At 42.2% G+C, this 19597-nt stretch overlaps 1 pseudogene across 1 annotated transcript; it reads left to right on the top strand.

Moving 5' to 3' along the window:
- Positions 1-12211: 12211 nt before the first annotated feature.
- LOC106676801 (Ig kappa-b4 chain C region pseudogene) lies at positions 12212-18795 on the top strand (annotated as a pseudogene). Its single transcript, XR_013095459.1, has 3 exons — positions 12212-12286; positions 17441-17561; positions 18250-18795. The product of XR_013095459.1 is annotated as an Ig kappa-b4 chain C region pseudogene (transcript).
- The last annotated feature ends 802 nt before the right edge of the window (positions 18796-19597 follow it).

Genomic DNA, 19597 nt, shown 5'->3' with positions numbered 1-19597 from the left:
AAGATCAGCTTCCAAGTTGAAGTCATGAATCACAATCACACACAAATCTGTGTTTATTGATACCAAATACAGTTACAATGCATTCATTGTATACTCTGATTACATTGTATAAAGAGTGAAATGCATGTTTATTACTGCTTCTATTAATAGTGTTGTTATGAGTGGTTATGATGCTGTTTAAGGTAAATCTGGAGGAAATCCATCAGTCTCTGCAGCAGTCAGTTCAGCTCTTATTCAGTCTGAGGTAAAATAATATTAAAATGTGTAAACACATCTGTGCTGAGATAACTCTGAACTCTAAACTTATTTGTTCTCTATCATGTAGGAACGTCTGTGAGCAGTAATGTGGTTTTTCTGTAGCTCCTTATTTATTCATGTTGCTTTAAAATTTAAGACTTAAGATTCAAACTAATAAAATCATTTAAAGATTTCAAAGTTATGCTCTGATAAAGCAATTAACAAAGTGGAGTCTAAGCAATGATGGGAAAGAGGAAACGAATGCTGGATTCAAAAGTTTACTATTTAAATTTCTACAGCAGCTAATTAATAAATACTTAATTTATCTACTGATGTTTTCTGTGTGTTCAAAGTATTTGGTGGTCTTTTAATTTACAGCAATACACTCAATGTTAATGCTGTGTGTGTGTGTGTGTGTGTGTGTGTGTGTGTGTGTGTGTGTGTGTGTGTGTGTGTGTGTGTGTGTGTCCTCAGTGAACTGTATCAGTCTCTGCAGTATCTTCCAGCTGCAGCAGTCACTTCAGTTTCTGTTCAGTCTGACTGAGGGAGGTTTTTGTACGACTGTTTTTCACTGTGTGAACACATACTGACTGTTGATGCTGTGATAACTCTGACAGTAATAAACTGCTGCATCTTCAGCCTGGACTCCACTGATGGTCAGAGTGAAGTCAGAGTTTGATCCACTGCCTGTAAAACGAGCTGGAATCCCTGATACTCGATTGCTAGTGTAGTAAATGAGCAGTTTAGGAACTCCTCCATCTTTCTGTTGGTACCAGGCTAAATAATAGTTGCTATAAACATCCTGACTGGTCGTACACTTGATGCTCACAGATCCTCCCACAGCAGAGCTCACTGCTCCAGGCTGAGTCACTGTGATCTGTCCTCTGGACTCTGAGGACACAGAGACAAAAACATAAAGCAGCTTCATGGTTTTGTGGGCTTCATTTCAGAGGGACAGATGTTGATAGAGGAGAGGAGTTTGATTCTCTGGACTTTACCTGTGAAGCAGCAGCAGAGGAGAGTCCAGATGAGGACGCAGATCAAAGTCATGTTTTTGATGAGGAGGATTTCTGTGGCTTCTGTTGTGATGAAGGACAGCTGTCAGTCATCCAGTGTTCAACTCTCAGGACTATAAACTCTCCCAGAGCACTGGAGCATGGTGCTGCTGATGCAAAGTGCCTCTCTATGGAAATCATCTGACTCTAACAGGGACTTGCTTCAATCAGCTCGCATGTTTTTTAATATATTTATCTTAAAGAATGGTTTTCACAATTAAATCCTCTGTCTGGACTCTTGGGGTAACTCTCGACTCTGCATACATTTAGGATTCTAATGCAAACCTCCAGTTTTCTGTCTTGTTATTCATTTCTATTCATTTATTTCTTCATTGTAATTCATTGCACACTTTTGTAAGCATTATGAGCAAGCACCAGCTTGTCTTGAAAGGTGCAACATAAATAAAATTTCACTTACTTTTGTCGTGTTGTTGAATGATGGATCAGCTAGTTTGTCACAATACTCCACGTGTAACATGTTATATAGATAGCTTTGAAATGAGTAAGCAATATAGAAAAATTACAATAAAGGTTGTGTAATCTTACTAAAGAATGCTTCATATCAGCTGCAAGAATTACACAGGGAACACATTGAATGTTGGAAGTAAGTTTTTACCCTTTAAAATGATAAAAATAATATGTTATATTTGCTTCAGTTGTTGGCTGTTGGGTGAGATAAAAAAGCATCAAAACTTTATTTTGTTGTTTTTCCTGATATCACAGGGAGGCTGACAGAAATTTACGTCTAAATTTGTGTTTGAACTTTTTACCTACTTGCTGTTGATAAACCAGTTCCTTCAATGATTTTTCTTTATATGATCTTCACAGTAAGTTGTGGAAAAACTAAATTTTACATGAATAAAAATTCTTCTGCATCATCTTCCTTGGTTTCAGATTAAGGTTAATTGTTTCGTAAATATCTCTGTTTATGCAGAAAATTGTTTTAGTGAGTTGTGTTTGTAAACGGGTTTTGGCCAACAAGGGCTTCCCCTCAGACTGGAGTCTGTCCTGGATGGTTGACGGCCGCAGATGCAGCAGCATTGATTGTGAAGTGAGCAGGAGCCCCGGGGTGCAGCAGACAGTCATGAGCTGATTCACTGGGGACATGACGTTGTTTTGTTGTTGTTTAAACTTTGCTACAGCTCTCAGTCTGCAGTCTTTTTCAATCTCAGTCTCTTTATTCTTCATCTCTTTGTTGCCTGTTTTATGAACTTGTCTCAAGATTTTACAACAGTAAAGATTTTTCAACAGAACATGTCCTGTTATTTCTACTGTTTGTTATATATGTATATAAATACATTAACATATATTTCAAAATAAAAAAAACAATTTAACACATTTTATTAAATAACAGTTTTGATCTGGTTACAAACATACTGATTAATTGAAATAAATAAACCAGTTAAAAAAAAAGAAAAAAAGACATATATTGGATAAATCTACAGGCTAATTAGATTTACTGTGTTAACACAGTAAATCGTGTTTGTTTGTAAATAACTTGTATTCCTATGTATTATCTTGATAACAATGATAATGTTTGTAAATAAAAATATTATATTTATTAATCATTAATTTTCTCCCTTGATTTTTCACAGCTTATTAAAACTGATTATTTCAACATTTTAATGAATGAAGCAAATATTTTGTGTTGTCAAAAAGGTCGTACCAGTATTGAGATACAACTAATAAACAGCATCAAAGTAAACAATGAAGTAATGTTGCAATTTGTACATTTTCAGACTGAATACAAACTATTTTCTGACTTTAATGAATATTTTTGATATCAGTATTAGCATTATTGCTATTTGATTGGAGACTCATTGTTTTTACAAGACTTTAAATATTTTTGACTTCATCAAAAATAAAAAAATAAAAACACTAATATTTATTTATTAGAAAACAAAAAGTCCTGGTTTAAATTGATATGATTATGAGATTTGGATATCATTGCATTTTGTGAAAGTTGCCTGAAAAGCTGTGTGTGTGTGTGTGTGTGTGTGTGTGTGTGTGTGTGTGTGTGTGTGTGTGTGTGTGTGTGTGTGTGTGTGTGTCCTCAGTGAACTGTATCAGTCTCTGCAGTATCTTCCAGCTGCAGCAGTCACTTCAGTTTCTGTTCAGTCTGACTGAGGGAGGTTTTTGTACGACTGTTTTTCACTGTGTGAACACCCACAGACCGTTAACTTTGAATTCCCCCTGACAGTAATAAACTGCTGCATTTTCAGCCTGGACTCCACTGATGGTCAGAGTGAAGTCAGAGTTTGATCCACTGCCTGTAAAACGAGCTGGAATCCCTGATTGTCGATTGCTAGCATAGTAAATGAGCAGTTTAGGAACTCCTCCATCTTTCTGTTGGTACCAGGCTAAATAGTTGGTGTTATAAACATTCTGACTGGTCGTACACTTGATGGTCACAGTTCCTCCCACAGCAGAGCTCACTGCTCCAGGCTGAGTCACTGTGATCTGTCCTCTGGACTCTGAGGACACAGAGACAAAGACATAAAGCAGCTTCATGGTTTTGTGGGCTTCATTTCAGAGGGACAGATGTTGATAGAGGAGAGGAGTTTGATTCTCTGGACTTTACCTGTGAAGCAGCAGCAGAGGAGAGTCCAGATGAGGACGCAGATCAAAGTCATGTTTTTGATGAGGAGGATTTCTGTGGCTTCTGTTGTGATGAAGGACAGCTGTCAGTCATCCAGTGTTCAACTCTCAGGACTATAAACTCTCCCAGAGCACTGGAGCATGGTGCTGCTGATGCAAAGTGCCTCTCTATGGAAATCATCTGACCAAGTTTAGAGGCACAATGTGAAAAAGTAAAGGTCTGGACTTCACTATGTTTTTACAACATTCTGTACGCCACGCAGATCCTGATGGGTTTGAAGAACTACTAACTGATTATATTTAAAATAAGTTCAATGTCAATTTTAAAATTTTGCTGTAGGACACCATTCAGATGGCTGTGATCCAAAATTAAATATGGTTCAGACATCATGATACAACATGATTTCCTCCAGTACCATCCACCTCCAACATATATTACAGTTTCTCTCAGTCGCTTTGGTGCAGTTCTCACATCAGTGATGCTTTTCCCCAATCAAATTAGCCTTTCTCATTGTTTCATACACACATACACACAGCTGTTGTTTCTACACTAATAAAGGGATTTGTTACTTCATTGATCCACAACTCACAGCTCACAACTGTCGTGATCGGGCTGTGTCCAGGCAGGAATTGGACCCAAACTCAAACTCACTGGAAACAGGACTGAACTCAAAATGGCAGCTTTTATTGCTGAACAGAAAACTCCACAAAACCTAAACTGGGAAGAATCTAACAAAACACACACAGCACGAGGAAGATCACGGCACTGTAGTAATCAATCAATCAATCAATCAATCAATCAATCAATCAATCAATCTTTACATGAGCCAGGTGAGGAAACACTATCACAGGGAGCCGTCTGCACCGGGAGCCTCCAGGCTGGGCAAAGAAGCCCCCCAGCCAGGCTGAGAATGTGTCGATGATGTGAACAGAACACACATATAGTTTAATGAGTATTATTTTGCTTTTCTCCATTTCATCAGTTTTGTAAGTTTTGCTGAGTGAGCCCTCATCTGGGACTCTCCTCGGCTCTTTCTGGGACAGTGGCGCGGCTGCCCCTCTGTGGGTCTTCCTTGGTCTCTTGTGTTCTGGGGGCCTCTGGATGTCTGGAGTTTTGATCTCCTCCATACCTGCTTGATACCATAAAGGACAGGGCTGTGGCTCCCCACATCATCGTCTATTTTCATGGCTGGCACTTCCTGTGTACCTTTCAGTTCTTATCCTATTCCTCTTTCTTGCCGAGACACCAAGAAACGGTTCCTCTTTTACCAAGACAATTTTGCAGTTACAGCCAAACATCCTCTAAATAAATCTAATTTAAAGTGTGTGTGTCACGACCTCACTCAGCCTCGATGTCACCTCTCGCACTTCTGACCTTTTACCAGACCAGAGGCTCACTGAGACTATGTGTATGTCTTCTACTAAATAAATGTTTTAATCAAGAACCCCTACTAAAAGCTTAATACAAGAATATGAACATATAAAAGATAATAAAATAAACTGATATAAGTGTTTTGTAAGCATGTATTGCAATTCCTTCTATGTTCTAGTTTTCCCTCAGCATGTATCACCTGAACAGTCACGTCAGTGAGGCTTACGACCTTTAAAGAACCTGAACATCAACTCAAATAAGCACAGATATGCAATATGTATAAAATAGTTATAACTGCACCTGAAATACAAAGTTAACATCATCATAAACATCTTAAGGCCATCTTAAAGCTATCTGTTACATTGTTAAAGCAATGATCATACTGCAGATTATATTATGCTGGTCAAATACTCTTCTGTTCATCCCCACAATCCCCCTTTCGACCTCTGGCACACCAGAGGTCGATACACAGGTTGTTGTTCACTCCTCAGTCCACTCGACTACTTCCAGATCCATCATCGGCATCATGGACATAGGGGCCACCGCCCCAGGGTCCACTGCCTTTACAATCACTTTCTCTACCAACCACTCCTTTCTGTAGGCGCGGCGATCTCCTCCTAGGCTGCTCTTCTTTCTTCGGCCTTCCAGGTGGACTACTGGTCGGCCCGTTACACAGGTGAAGAGGTTTATTCTGCCTCTGTTCCTTGACACCTGCGTTCTTTGAAGACGAATTTTCCTCCACCAAGCTCTCGTGTGCGGGTGCACACTGCGACCAGTGGTACCAGGTGTCGCCTTTCCCTTTCAGCTGGACTGCTGTAGCCGTCCGGGCGGTCACCTCATACGGACCAGTCCAGCGGGGCTCCTTCCACTTTCGCTTAATGACCTTCAGCCACACTGCCTTTGCGTCCGGGACCTCTCCGTTCCCCGTGGATCTCTCACAAGTGACCTGTTTTGTAAAGCTGGACACAAGAGCCTTCAACTCATTAAAACATTCTACATGAGACCTGTTGCTTGTCCTGGGCTGCTCCACCGGGACCACTGTCTAGGGTGCTGGAAACTGTCTCCCAGTCAGCAGCTCATAAGGGGTGAAACCTGTGGATTGGTTAACAGAACATCTTATGGTCATCAAAGCAATGGGCAGGGCTGCGACCCAATTTAGCCCTGTCTGCGCACAGATTTTAGCCAACTTGTTTTTCAAATTTAGGTTCATCCTCTCTACCTTTCCTTGAGATTGAGGATGATAGACCGTCCCGAACTTATGTTGCACTCCCAACATCCTCTCTACCTCTTGCAAATCTTTATTCTTGAAGTGAGTACCATTGTCTGATCTAATTCTCTTGGGAAACCCATGCCTTGGAATGTAATGATTGATTAAGCACTTAATCACACTTTTCGCGTCTTCACGTTTGGTCGCCCATGCTTCGGGCCATCCAGTCAGAACATCCACACACACCAACAAATACCTCACCCCACCTGGGCCTGTATCAATCATGTCGGTATAATCAATCACGACCTCTTCTCCTGGCCTTTCTGGCATGAGAAACTTACCAGCTTCAGGTTTTACTGCTGGCTTTGGGTTGTGTGCCCCACAAATTAGGCACGTTCTGGCCTTTTCCAGTATCATCCTTCTCAAATCAGGATGCCACCATTGGCACAAATTTCTCTCCATCTGTTTCACTCCCACGTGACCAAGCCCGTGAGCCTCATTCACCTTTTGTTCCGCCATTTTGGCCGTTAAAGCGGGACGCCCATCTGGCCCCCTCCACAAACCGCCATCTTGCCAGGCTCCTTTGTTTTCCCACACCCCCTTTTCCTCTGGGGATGTCTCCTCCTGAGCCTGTCTAACTTCTTCCATGCTGTTAGTGCTAACCTCCTCTTCTGGGGTTACCTGCACCAGTTGTCTCTGTCCTTTGTAGCCCGCTGCTTCCTTTGCGGCTTCATCAGCTTTCTGATTTCCTCTTGCCACCATACTGTCTGCTTGTGAGTGGCCTTTGCATTTTATAATACTTACCTCGTCTGGGTCCTCCAGGGCCTTTTCCAGTTCCTCCATTTCCTTTTTGTGACAGATGGGTGCATTAGTGGCCGTTCTGAACCCGGCTCTCTTCCACTGAGCCAGTTCCACATGAGCTGCTCCAAACGCATATGCTGAGTCAGTGTAGATGTTCACTCTCATGTTTTTAGCCAACCTCAGGGCTCGAGTTAGGGCTATCACTTCAGCTCTCTGGGCCGACTGTTGTCCCTCAATTTTTCCTGCTTCTTTCACCTGAAACTCAGTTTCTACTCTGCAGACTACTGCATAGCCCGCTTTCAATCCTTCTTCATCTCTGTGGCAGCATCCATCTGTGAACCAATCCTCAGCTCCATATATGGGCTCTGCCTTCAGGTCTTCCCTGATTTTTCCTTCAACTTGCAGTGGGAGACAAAAGAATGCATTCGCTAGGTCAATACATGTGAACCACTTTTGGTCCCCAGTAATTTCGGTCAGAGCTGTGTAGGGATTTGGTACAGGCACAGTGTCAGTCCTCAGTATGGCATTTATTGCTCTCAAATCATGTGCCATACGGTACTTCCCTGTCCCATGTTTTCCACTGGCAAAATAGGTGTGTTCCAAAATGACCATGAGGGCTCAAGCACTCCTGCTTTCCACAGCCCTTCAATGGTTTCAGCTATACCTTCTTCTGCTTCAGTTTTGTGCTTCTATTGTGGTCTGTTAATTGGTATGTCAGACTTCAGCTGGAACAGGACAGGCGAACAGTTAGCTAAACCTACATCTGTGGGCCCTGCGGACCACAAAGTATCAGGCAATTTTGAGAGCTCAGCTACTGCATCAGGATGATCCATTCTTTCCCTGCCATGTACTCTGGAGATTTCTTTATGTTCTAAGATCACTGCATCGTTGGACAAACAAGTTATGCGATATATTTTACATTTTGGTGCATACCAGACATTTGGAATTTGGGTGCTTTGCCAGCATGCGTTGTCCAGCGCCCGCTTGACCATTGGTCCCAGATCTCTTGGCCCATGACCCTCGTGGACCGCCAATGTAATGTGAGGGGCTGAATCCTCTCCCACATTGTACCAAGGCAGTTGTTCATCCGTAAATTTCACAGCCGCGGCCACACCTTCTGGTCCAACATAAATGTTATGTGTTCGCACATTCCACGTCTGTCCCTCAAGATCAGACTGGAACTGTTCCCGATAGATATCGTTATCTTCCCTATCATAAAAGAGTGTAACGTGGAAAGGATCTCGCGGAGGGGAGTAGACGGCCAGGCCCATTATCCAGGGTCTCCACAGCTGATAATGTCTCAGAATGCCTTCTTCCACCAGCCTCCCCCAGTAGATTTCGGCAGTGGGTTGTTCAGAGTTCTGGACTAGATATTGAGTCTTTGAAGGTGATCCCAGTCACGGGAATTCTTTTCCTCCAGGCAGAGTAACAATCAGTCCATCTGGTGAGCACATGATTGTGGCTCCCAGTTTCACAAGCAGGTCCCTGCCCATGAGATTTGCAGGCACCTGTGAGGACACCACATATTGGTGTTTCAAAGTCTGTTTTCCCAGCTGTGTCAATGCTGGATCTGTCAATGGCAGTGTCATTGGAATCCCGGAAAAGCCTACCACATTAACTGTGTGACAGGAGAGTGTCGCACTGTCTGGTGTGTCTTTCAGTGTTGAGTATGTTGCTCCAGTATCCACCAGGAAGGGCAATTCAGTGCCTTCCACGGTCATTGACAGCATGGGTTCTGCCGCCCCCCACGCTGTTCAGTTTCTCCGGGCTCCGTCAGTATTGCTCCCTCTCCCAGCCCCAGTCAGCTACTGGGTACTGGGCGGCTGGTGCTGCATTCGGGTTTGGAGCTTGATGTGCTCCCCTGTAAGCAGCTCTTTGTCTTGGGCCTCCTCGTGCCTGGGATTGATAGCCTCGCCTCTGATAATTTCGCTGCGATTCAGGACATTCTCGGGACCAGTGTCCTTCTGCTCCACAGCTGTAACAGGCAGTCCAAGACACATTGTTAGGATTCCCTGGATTCCGAGCCCTTTGTCCTCCCCTCACGGATCCACCACGCCCTCTCTGCGGTCCACCGGTCCCCCAATTCCCTACTGGTTGACGCTGCCTTGGTGCATTGGCGGGCCAACGGTCATCAGGGTAGAGACCCGGATCCTGATCTGGCAAGTCAGGCACAGGATCGGGCTGAGGCCTTGCCACCATTATTTTCCTTGCGCTCTCTTTATCCTCTTTCTTTCTGTCTCCTGCTTTGTTTTTTGCTTCTGCCAGCTGCAACTTAACCAGCCACGCCTGGACTTCCTCCAACTCTTTCTTTTGTTTGTTTGCCAAATCCTGTTCCTGCTGAAGTCTGTGGGTCACATGTCTATCCCACTGCACCGAGTCTGCAACGGCAAAATCTGGGTTCTTTTCCAAGTCAACTGCAACCTGGTTGGGTAGCCCTGCCAGCACTGCCGAACGAAACCACGCTCTACTTTCACCCTCCTTCCCCGGATGTATTCCTGTTCCTAACAACCATTGTTCCTTTGCTTTAGCTAAACACTCTCTGGGTGTGTTTTTGGGATCCCAAATAATTTTTGGAATGGCTCCAGAGTTAGGAGTTGGGTACTTCTCCCGGACTGCATCTGCTAAGTCATTCTGCACCTCATGATATTGCAGGTCATTTGCATATCTGGTTGTTTGAGCTATCTGCTCTACATCTGCTAACCCACCACCCAGCATACAACGTCCGGCCAAAGCGCGAAAATCGCCCAGCGCTAATTCTTCTCCTTCCCAATGTTCTCCCTTGGTTATTGGTGGAAGTTGTTTAACCAATGCTTCCAAATCTCTCACCTTATAGGCGCGATAAACTGGTTTGTTCTTTGGACCTGCTATTAGAGGCAGACTTAAACCAGGGTCAGGAGCTCCTTGTTCAAAACTCACTTTTCTACTCTTCCTCAACTTTCCTTTTCCCTTTGAGCTCTTAACACTAGGAAGGCCCAGAGCCCAGCCATTTGGCTTTTCTACCTTTAAAACCCGGAGAGCAGCCAAATGGCTGGTAGGCTTTTAGCTAAGCTTTAGCTTCAGGCAAGTGGAAGCTAAATTGGCTAGTCATTCATATGTAAATTGGGTTGTTACCTGGGAATTCTGGAGGGAGGGGAGTGGGGGTGTGTGGATGAGGGGGTGGGGGAGCTGCTAAAAGCGGTGAGCTTCCTTTTGTGTTTCATCTTGATGCATTCTCAATCATCCAGGGAAACAAATCTCCAAAAGTCACCAACTTGGAGTGTTTCAGTTTGCCATCTTAGGGAGAAATCAACACACATGGGTGTATGTCCTTTGTTGCTGAGATTTATTGATAAAAACAGTACAAAAAATCAACCATTTGTACACATTTTTACAAATAATTATAAAAAGTGAGTGAGTACATTTCAACATTTTCAGCAATCACTCACAATCCTGGCACTGCCATGGTATCTGTAGTCTGCATTTACCACATGTGTATCTGTTGCAGTGAACACATCGCACAGTGGCATGATTGTTCTTGCAATTGTGTTTGACCTGACACATGGCTCTTTTTCCAGGGCTCGGTGTGGAGGGTTGTGTCAAAGGCAACTGTTCTTTTCTTGCCTTCTTCGCAGCTACATGAGAGTGAGCTAACTCCCTTGCAAGCTCCACCAGGAAGTCCACCCGTCTTTCCTTCGTCCCGGAGCATGCTTGATACAGCACATGTGCATTCAGTGCTGCCATGTCAATCATGTTATAAAACACGGCAACTGGCCAGCGCCGTGTTCCTCTGCGGACAGTGTACTCCCGAACCATCTGGTCCATCACATCCACGCCACACTTTGTTTTGTTGTAAAGGGTGACAGTGTTTGGCTTCCTTTTGGTAGTGTTATCAGTCTGAACCACGCCGTGCATGCTGCTAAGAATATAGACTGTCTTCTTCCGTTTGGCCGCATACGCCGTCAGCGTGGCAGCAGAGGTTGAAAACACCTAAGAAATAAGATAAATTGTTATTTCCATAGCACTTTTACACACAATGAAACACATAAACATAGAACCAGAAAAGACCTGCAACATACCTGAGTGGTGAATTCATTGCGATCTGTCTGTCTAGTGGATTGAGGAATTTCCCTGCGAATCTTGTTGACTGTGCCGAGGATGGTGGTTTTCCGTCTAAGAAGTTTTTGCGCAAGTGAAAGCGATGTGAAAAAATTGTCCGTGGTAACATTTCTGCCCTTGTCTAGGAATGGTTCCATCAGCCTCATTACTACATTTTCAGAAAGTCTCTCCCCAGTGGGACGACTGGGGTCCTTGCCAAGATATGGGAAGACATTGCAAATGTACTTGGATTTTAGGTCGCAAGCCACCCAAAACTTGATCCCAAACTTGTCCGGCTTACTTGCAATATACTGCAGGAAACTGCACCGAGTCTTTGATGGGAAAAGCTGTTCATCAACGGTGATATGTAGACCAGGGTTGTAGCACGTGATGCAGTTGGTGACAAATGATCCCCACAAACTGGAAATTGCAGCGAACTTATCAGTCTTTGCTCGATCACTGCGGGTGGACTTGTCATCAAAGCGTAGGTGTTGCATGATTTCTTTGAAGCGGTTTCGTGCCATAGTTCCAATTATCTGTGGGTTTCCCAGGTTTGCTGACCAGCAGTCATTTAGAGATGGAACCCTGGTAACCCCCCGCAAGATGACAATTGCAATAAATGCCATTATTTCAGGGAGGTCCATGAACCAATGAACATGCTCCGTTTGCTGTGCATGTTGAACAGTCCATTCTTGAATGCTACGAAGCATGTCAAGAGTGATGAAACACAGGAAGCTCCGAAGGCGACTCGTGATATTTCTCCTGGCCTTAGCCGTTGGTAGAAAGGTAGAAGCCTGGGACTGCCAGTGTTAACGGCATTGGAGGTTATAAAGCAGAGAGTAATGCAGGGAGGGCCAGAAGAGGAGAATGAAGACCGTGCGACGTCATCAGAAGAAGAAGACGATGAGGAGGACGAAGATGGAGGAGCTGAACCCCAACCAAGTACAAGCCTAATTTTGAGGAAAAGAAGTGTGAAGAGAGACCAAGCACAGAGACGGCCCATATTTAATGCCTCTATGGACGCACGTAGGGCCTCATGCATTTGTCCATACACTTCTCCTTCAGTTTTTAACACCAAGCTCAGAGGTATTTTATCACCCAGCCCTTTCTGTTGGGATGTAATAAGTTTGCTTACCTCAACCTCCATCGCTTGGCACTCTTTCTCTGCTGATTTTAATACTCCAGGGGAAGCCAAACGAATAGCTTTCTTAAGCTGTTCAAGCTGATCCTTCAGAGGTTTGCATCCCCTTTTCCCACTAGGTGTCGCACCCGAGCTGTCAGCCATTCTCTGAAACACAGACTTACCTCTTCCAACGGCGTTGGTCGACTCCACCTTCTAGGTCTAGGTCACCCAGACACGCTTAACTTTCGGTTTCAGTCTTCGTCTCGCTGTTCTCGCAACCACTGGCTCCCCTTCCCCTGCTCGGTGACACACAAAGTTTAACCCAGCACTTTAGACGCTGTCCTCGCGTTCTCAAGCGTTGACACTCAATCAAAATTATTCGCCCTCAAAGTGTTAATATATGACACCAGCAACCCTTATGCGCAACGCGCTCACCTCCGTATACTTACCTCTCCAATAGTTCCTCGGATTAGTGTTTTTTCATTTATTTTAAACCCATTAACGGCGCTGCGCGTCCCTTATATACTTTACAGCAACACACCCTCAAGGGTCCCTCAACTTGTCCCGTACTAATAAATCTAAAACCAAGAAATCACCTTTATGTCATTATGTCAACGTTTTCTCCATTTTGCACAGCCTGCCACAGGTTTAACAAAAAAATCGCTGCCCGAGAAGGCTCCCACATATCAAACGCACACGCACACATACAATTTCAACCACGCACTCTCAAGCACACATTTGTCTCCTTTAAATCTACTAATCGCTTGGAGACATCTCCACAGATAATTACATTATTTCCCAAGCAAGCATATCAGAATCAAAACCGTCTAGTACCGACTCTACCATAGCCTGAGCAAAGTGGGCGGCCTCTGTGGGCTCCCAATTTGGATCATTTTCATGCTCAGTCATCTCCTTTAAGCCTTGAAATAGAAATAGACAACGTTGTATATAGGCATTTAGCTCATGCAGCTCAATCTCGGACCACACTGTCATCTCATAAGGTGAAACACCTTCCTCAGTCACTATGTGACATTTACAGGTCACCTCCAGTCGACCCTCTTCCTCTGCAATTTGTATGTTACAGGTTGCAAAATAAAGCACAGGCATGTTTGCTTATTCTATTTAAACAACGATTTAACAGTATTAAATGGGACTGTTTAGTGCATGGGACACAATATAATCATTTATTGTTGAAGGGACAAATGTCAAAGGGGTTCTAACAGGTCCACTTTATTGCGTGCTCATTGAGTTACTTCTATTAAGGCTATTTAACAAGTTCAATTTACACATACTCATTAATCTGTCACGCTTATTAGTGGCTCATGGTTGCTTAAAGCCTATGTCTGACTTGACCACAGAGTTAGAGCATCATTCAATCCTCTCAGGATGACCACTCCACTTACTCTGCATCCAGTCAGCTCATGAATTAACAACCCTTGCAGACTGTAACCCTTTTATTTTTTGTTTATGCCTTCAAATCCACCTTAAATCTTCTTACCTAAACGTTGGTTTTAAACACAAACAATTCTTATATTCTATTTTGAAACGCTGTCACCATTCATATATTTACAATGTTATTATTTACTAAGCCAGCATTTTAATCGCAGACATTTATCCACATTTGCAAACAATAGTTATAGAGCTGAATAACACACAAAACCGAAAGCAGCCGAGGCAGCTCATGCGCTCTGCATCAGCTGCCTCATTTGCATGCACACACACTCTTCATCTAAGAATAGCAGCAGGCAGTCAGTGCATTACTGACTCGACACACAGAGACCTCTCACACCAAATTTTCTTATTCTATATTACAACGACGTCTTATATTTACAACCACTGTCAGATCTGTCAGCTTTAGCGCCTACACAATTTAGACAAATTTAAAATAACCGCCCAGCGGATAAACTCCCTGAGTTTTTTACGACCAATTAACCAGTATCAAGACTTTAACTGTTTCTGGCCTCATCTCTTAAAATCCCTAACTCAATTTAAAAGTGTCCAACACCCAAGGTCCAACCTTTGCTGCCCAAAAAAGCGCAGATACCGTTCCAAACGGTAAGGAGACTCTAACTCCTAGCTTAATTCCAGGATGCCCTGTACCCCACAGTTAAGCCACACTGAACTATCCCTCTTCGCCGAGAGGTCAATGTCGCGCGTCCACGACAAGGAGGGAGCGTAACCTCCGGGCTCTGCGCTTCCTAGCAGACTCGAACTGCCGTTCTAGAATAATTTATAATACTTTGAAACAACAATCAACACCCGAAACAAGTGTATAACTGAGGCAGGTGCAACCTAGTGGTCAATTTGACCGCTCAGGTCCACTCTTATGACCAAATTTGGACTCTAACCAACAAAATAACCAATTCCCTACCAAACTACTTGAGACTCTAACTCAATTTCTTTGGGACTTCAACCCAGTATTTAAACTTTTCTTATCAGACTCTTAACTACTTTCATTTCTTCTTAGCAGAACTCTAACTGCATCAACTCATGAGATTTTCATCAAAATCAAAACAGACATCCACCAGTAACTTCAGTGAGTGGACTTAAATTTTATCATGTCCAATTTGGCACACTTTGGAAATAATTCAACAGGTAGTGCCTTACCTTTTGGATAAGCCGGCTTATGCCCACTCACTTCAACCACTGGAATTCATGTCTGCCCGTCTGACCACCTCGGACCACCGCTCACACCTCCACTTTTCTCCCTTACTCAACCACCGGACGAAGCCCCCAAATGTTAAGATTCAAAAATTGAGGAAGGGTACAAGAGGTGATCGAAAAATAACCACACTGGTCCGGCCGGGTGAAGTCAAACGAAGATTTTAATTCACACGTGGGAAGATCACTGAAAACAGCAATTGATCTTCGACTTACTAAAGCACAAACAATTATTTTATAACATCAGGGTTTGTTTACTGACGCCCCTTCATGCGTCACAGATACATTTTATACATACGTCAAATCAACACCACAATGACCTTTTACACAGAACATCATCGTCTATTTTCATGGCTGGCACTTCCTGTGTACCTTTCAGTTCTTATCCTATTCCTCTTTCTTGCCGAGACACCAAGAAACGGTTCCTCTTTTACCAAGACAATTTTGCAGTTACAGCCAAACATCCTCTAAATAAATCTAATTTAAAGTGTGTGTGTCACGACCTCACTCAGCCTCGATGTCACCTCTCGCACTTCTGACCTTTTACCAGACCAGAGGCTCACTGAGACTATGTGTATGTCTTCTACTAAATAAATGTTTTAATCAAGAACCCCTACTAAAAGCTTAATACAAGAATATGAACATATAAAAGATAATAAAATAAACTGATATAAGTGTTTTGTAAGCATGTATTGAAATTCCTTCTATGTTCTAGTTTTCCCTCAGCATGTATCACCTGAACAGTCACGTCAGTGAGGCTTACGACCTTTAAAGAACCTGAACATCAACTCAAATAAGCACAGATATGCAATATGTATAAAATAGTTATAACTGCACCTGAAATACAAAGTTAACATCATCATAAACATCTTAAGGCCATCTTAAAGCTATCTGTTACATTGTTAAAGCAATGATCATACTGCAGATTATATTATGCTGGTCAAATACTCTTCTGTTCATCCCCACAAAACTCAACCGTCTCCACATGTGGTCCAGCACTTGAGTCCAGTTTCGTACAGGCCTTTGGCCCCTTGTGACATTAGGCCTACATTTTTTGCAGTACTCTTTCCAAAGTAGGTGAGGTTTTGAGAAAAATAACAAAACAAAAAAACCTGTTTTGATGTCTTAAAACGACGGTGAAAGTGTTTTATGAAGTGTCTTTTGCATAGATGAGTCTGTGTTGTGAAAAAGGCCTTACATATTTGGAGAGCTGCATTAAGAGTGGTGAGAATGACGTTCCTGATGTAAGACTTTCACCAAAGCAACTGAGAAAAGCAGTGATGGGAAACATTTACTGGAGTTCATTTAAGTGTTCACGAATAAATGTCAGTGAAGTCGTTTGAAAACGTGTGTGTGTGTGTGAAACATGTCAAAAGTAAACCAAAGCAACACATGGTGATAAAACCCGAATTGAATGGTAATGTTTACCAGTTAGAAGCCTTCACAGTGAGAACAGCACAGAGCACCGTCTTCTCTACCTGGAAGGAATTTTCAAAACTTCCTAAAACACCATTATTTGTAGACAGAATTCCAAAATAGAAATAAAAACTCATTAAAAAAAACCCTGTATGTGTAGGCAGCGTCTTAACAATGGACATGTTCCTTCGGAAATTAAAAAAAAATTATAGAAAAAAATGCTGGTACACTTTCCAGAACTTAATATTTTTGTGAAATTCAAAACATAACTACATGAATCTGAAGTGTTTTTGAAGCGTTTTAGGCTGAGAATTAGTTTCAGTGTTTAGAGCTGTGAAAAAATAAGTGTCAGGTTTCAAGAGATGTTTTCACATGTGAAAGCTGTAAAATCTACATTTTGAAATCAGATTCTTTAAATATTGTTGTAATGGGCTTTATTTGTTTTAATTACACTATTATAATATTATTAAATGATACAAACAGTGAATGATTTTGTTGAGTTTGTTTGTTTCAGAGTCAGAGAGCCGTGTCTCTCTACAGTCAGAGGTTTTTGTACGGCGCCTCAATGAGTTTGTATCACTGTGGTACACGTTCGGTGGAGGAACCAGACTGGATGTTGGAAGTAAGACAAAAACAAAGTTACTTCTATGTCCTTTTTCTCTTTAATTTAATTTTCTTTTCTTTAATTTCATTTAATATGAAAGGCTAGGAAACTTTTTGTGTAACTGATTAATTATTTTATTCATAAATTTTGTCCTAAGAAACAAAGTCAGCTTTGGAAATGAATATTCAGACACTCAGGACAATTTCCAATGAAAATCTGGGATGTTTCATATTATTAATTATTATTTGTAGTTCTGATGATAAAGTTGTATTTTGAGGGCTTGTAGGTTTAGTTCAGTCTGACAGAGTCAGAGAGCCGTGTCTCTCTACAGTCAGAGGTTTTTGTACGGCGCCTCAATGAGTTTGTATCACTGTGGTGGACTTTTGGTGGAGGAACCAGACTGGATGTTGGAAGTAAGTTAATTAAACTGTGTTTATTATTAAATATTGTATCATTTTATTTAATAATTATTTGTTAGGCTGCTTAGATGAGACAAAAGTATTTTTTTTATTTAAAATGATTTAGTTTTTGATGTTTGTCCTTTTTACTGGACTAATTCAGATGAGCTCTGCGAGTTTCTCTTGTTTAATCTACATTTCTGTCACAGTAAAATGTAGACAAGAGTAAACTTCATCATCTTATGATTAGTTTGTAAATTTCCACCACATCAGCTGCTGTTTGGATGAGTTAAAGTTTGCTTTCTGATGTTTTTATCGTGTCAGATGTTTCAGATTTAGTTTGAAATCATGTGAGCTGTTCAATAACATTTCAAATCTATATGAATGAGTAGCTGCTCTGTGCTTGTGTCCACTAATGTCTTCAGTCGTCCATGATTTAGACTTCTAATCATTTTAAAGCCAAACTTCTGCTGTAAATGTTTCCACATCTGCTTCTTTTATTTCCAGTGTAGTTTGAACATATTTCAGCTCAAACTGTGTGATGATTCTCTCTGTGCTGATATGCATGAGAGGTTTCTTAAAGGGAAGTGAAACAATGTGTGAGTGAATGACTGGTGGAGCAGAAAAAACACCTGACAGAAACTTCTTAACGGAGAAATTCAAATTGTGGTTCCTGTCCTCTAAGCTGATTGGTGTTTCCTAGGTGATACCCGCCCCACCCTGAAGGTGCTGGGTCCCTCCAACAAGGAGCTGGAGCAGGGGAAGGCCACGCTCATGTGTGTGGCCAACAAGGGCTTCCCCTCAGACTGGAGTCTGTCCTGGAAGACGAGCGACAGCAGTGGCAGCAGCAGCATCAGAGGGGAGGAGAGCAGGACTCCTGGAGTGCTGCAGAATGACGGCCTCTACAGCTGGAGCAGCACCCTGACGCTCACTGCAGACCAGTGGGGGAAGGTGGGCTCTGTGACCTGTGAGGCCACCCAGGGCTCCCACACTCCGGTCTCAGAGATACTGAGGAGAGACCAGTGTTCCCAGTCCTGATGTCAATCACTGAGTCTTTGATGTTGATTTTCTTCTGTCTCTTTGTTTCTTTGTGTTTGCAGATTTAAAAAATAAACTCATTAAACAGTCATGTTTCCATCTCATAATGACAACAATCAGAGCAACAATCTCCTCTAGTTTCATCCTTTTGTGTCTGTTGTAAAGCTGATATTTCAAACTCTTAAAAGAATAAAAACGTACCGAGAAAACATGTTCTTTGACTCTGTGAGTTTAATAAATGCACATTAAAAAATTAAGATTTTGTAATATTTGTAAAACCAGACCAAAATAAAAATATAAACAGACACATCAAGTGTAATGTGCAGTGAAAATGGTTAAATATATATTTTTTAATCCACATATTAAATATTTCTCTATAAGATGTTGAGGTCATGTCAACCATAGATTATCTGTGTGCTCTTCATAATTTCTAGTCTCAAAGCTGTTTTATGATCTACATTTTAATCTGATCTAAAACCTAATAAGTAAATTGAAGAGCAGGGTGTCATCTGTATGTTTAAACAGAGATCATTTAAATCAAGTTTAAGAGAAGATTTACTGAAATTTGATTAATGAACTATTTGACAGTGAAACTCTGATGAAGCACCAAAGCAGAGAAGAGTCTAGAAGCTGGTGGTGGCAGAGGTGAAGCAGGTGGAGACTTAGCTGAGGATCTCTAATTGTCAGGATGAGGTGGAGATCAGGAGTCTGAGAGTTAAAGCACACAAAACAGAGGCTGAGTAACTCACAGAAGGCAGCGAGACAATAACTGGACTCACATAATGACGACAGAATTGAGCTTGAAGTGGACATGATGTTAAGAACAGACTAACAGAACAAACACAGGAATGCAGGCAGATGAGAGACTACAGGTCTGCTTTAATCAACTTATATAGAAGTTAATCTCTTCTAGTGTTCACAGCAAAATGAGAGAAACTCACTTCACTAAACCTCTTAACACAAGAAAAAGACCACGGTCTGTCAGGAGGACGCTTGCTGGTTTTACATCTGAC

Source organism: Maylandia zebra, linkage group LG22, assembly GCF_041146795.1.
Source record: "Maylandia zebra isolate NMK-2024a linkage group LG22, Mzebra_GT3a, whole genome shotgun sequence".
Taxonomy (NCBI): Eukaryota; Metazoa; Chordata; class Actinopteri; order Cichliformes; family Cichlidae; genus Maylandia; species Maylandia zebra.
The sequence above is the reverse complement of the archived record's forward strand: the minus strand, read 5'-3'. Positions and strand labels throughout refer to the sequence as shown.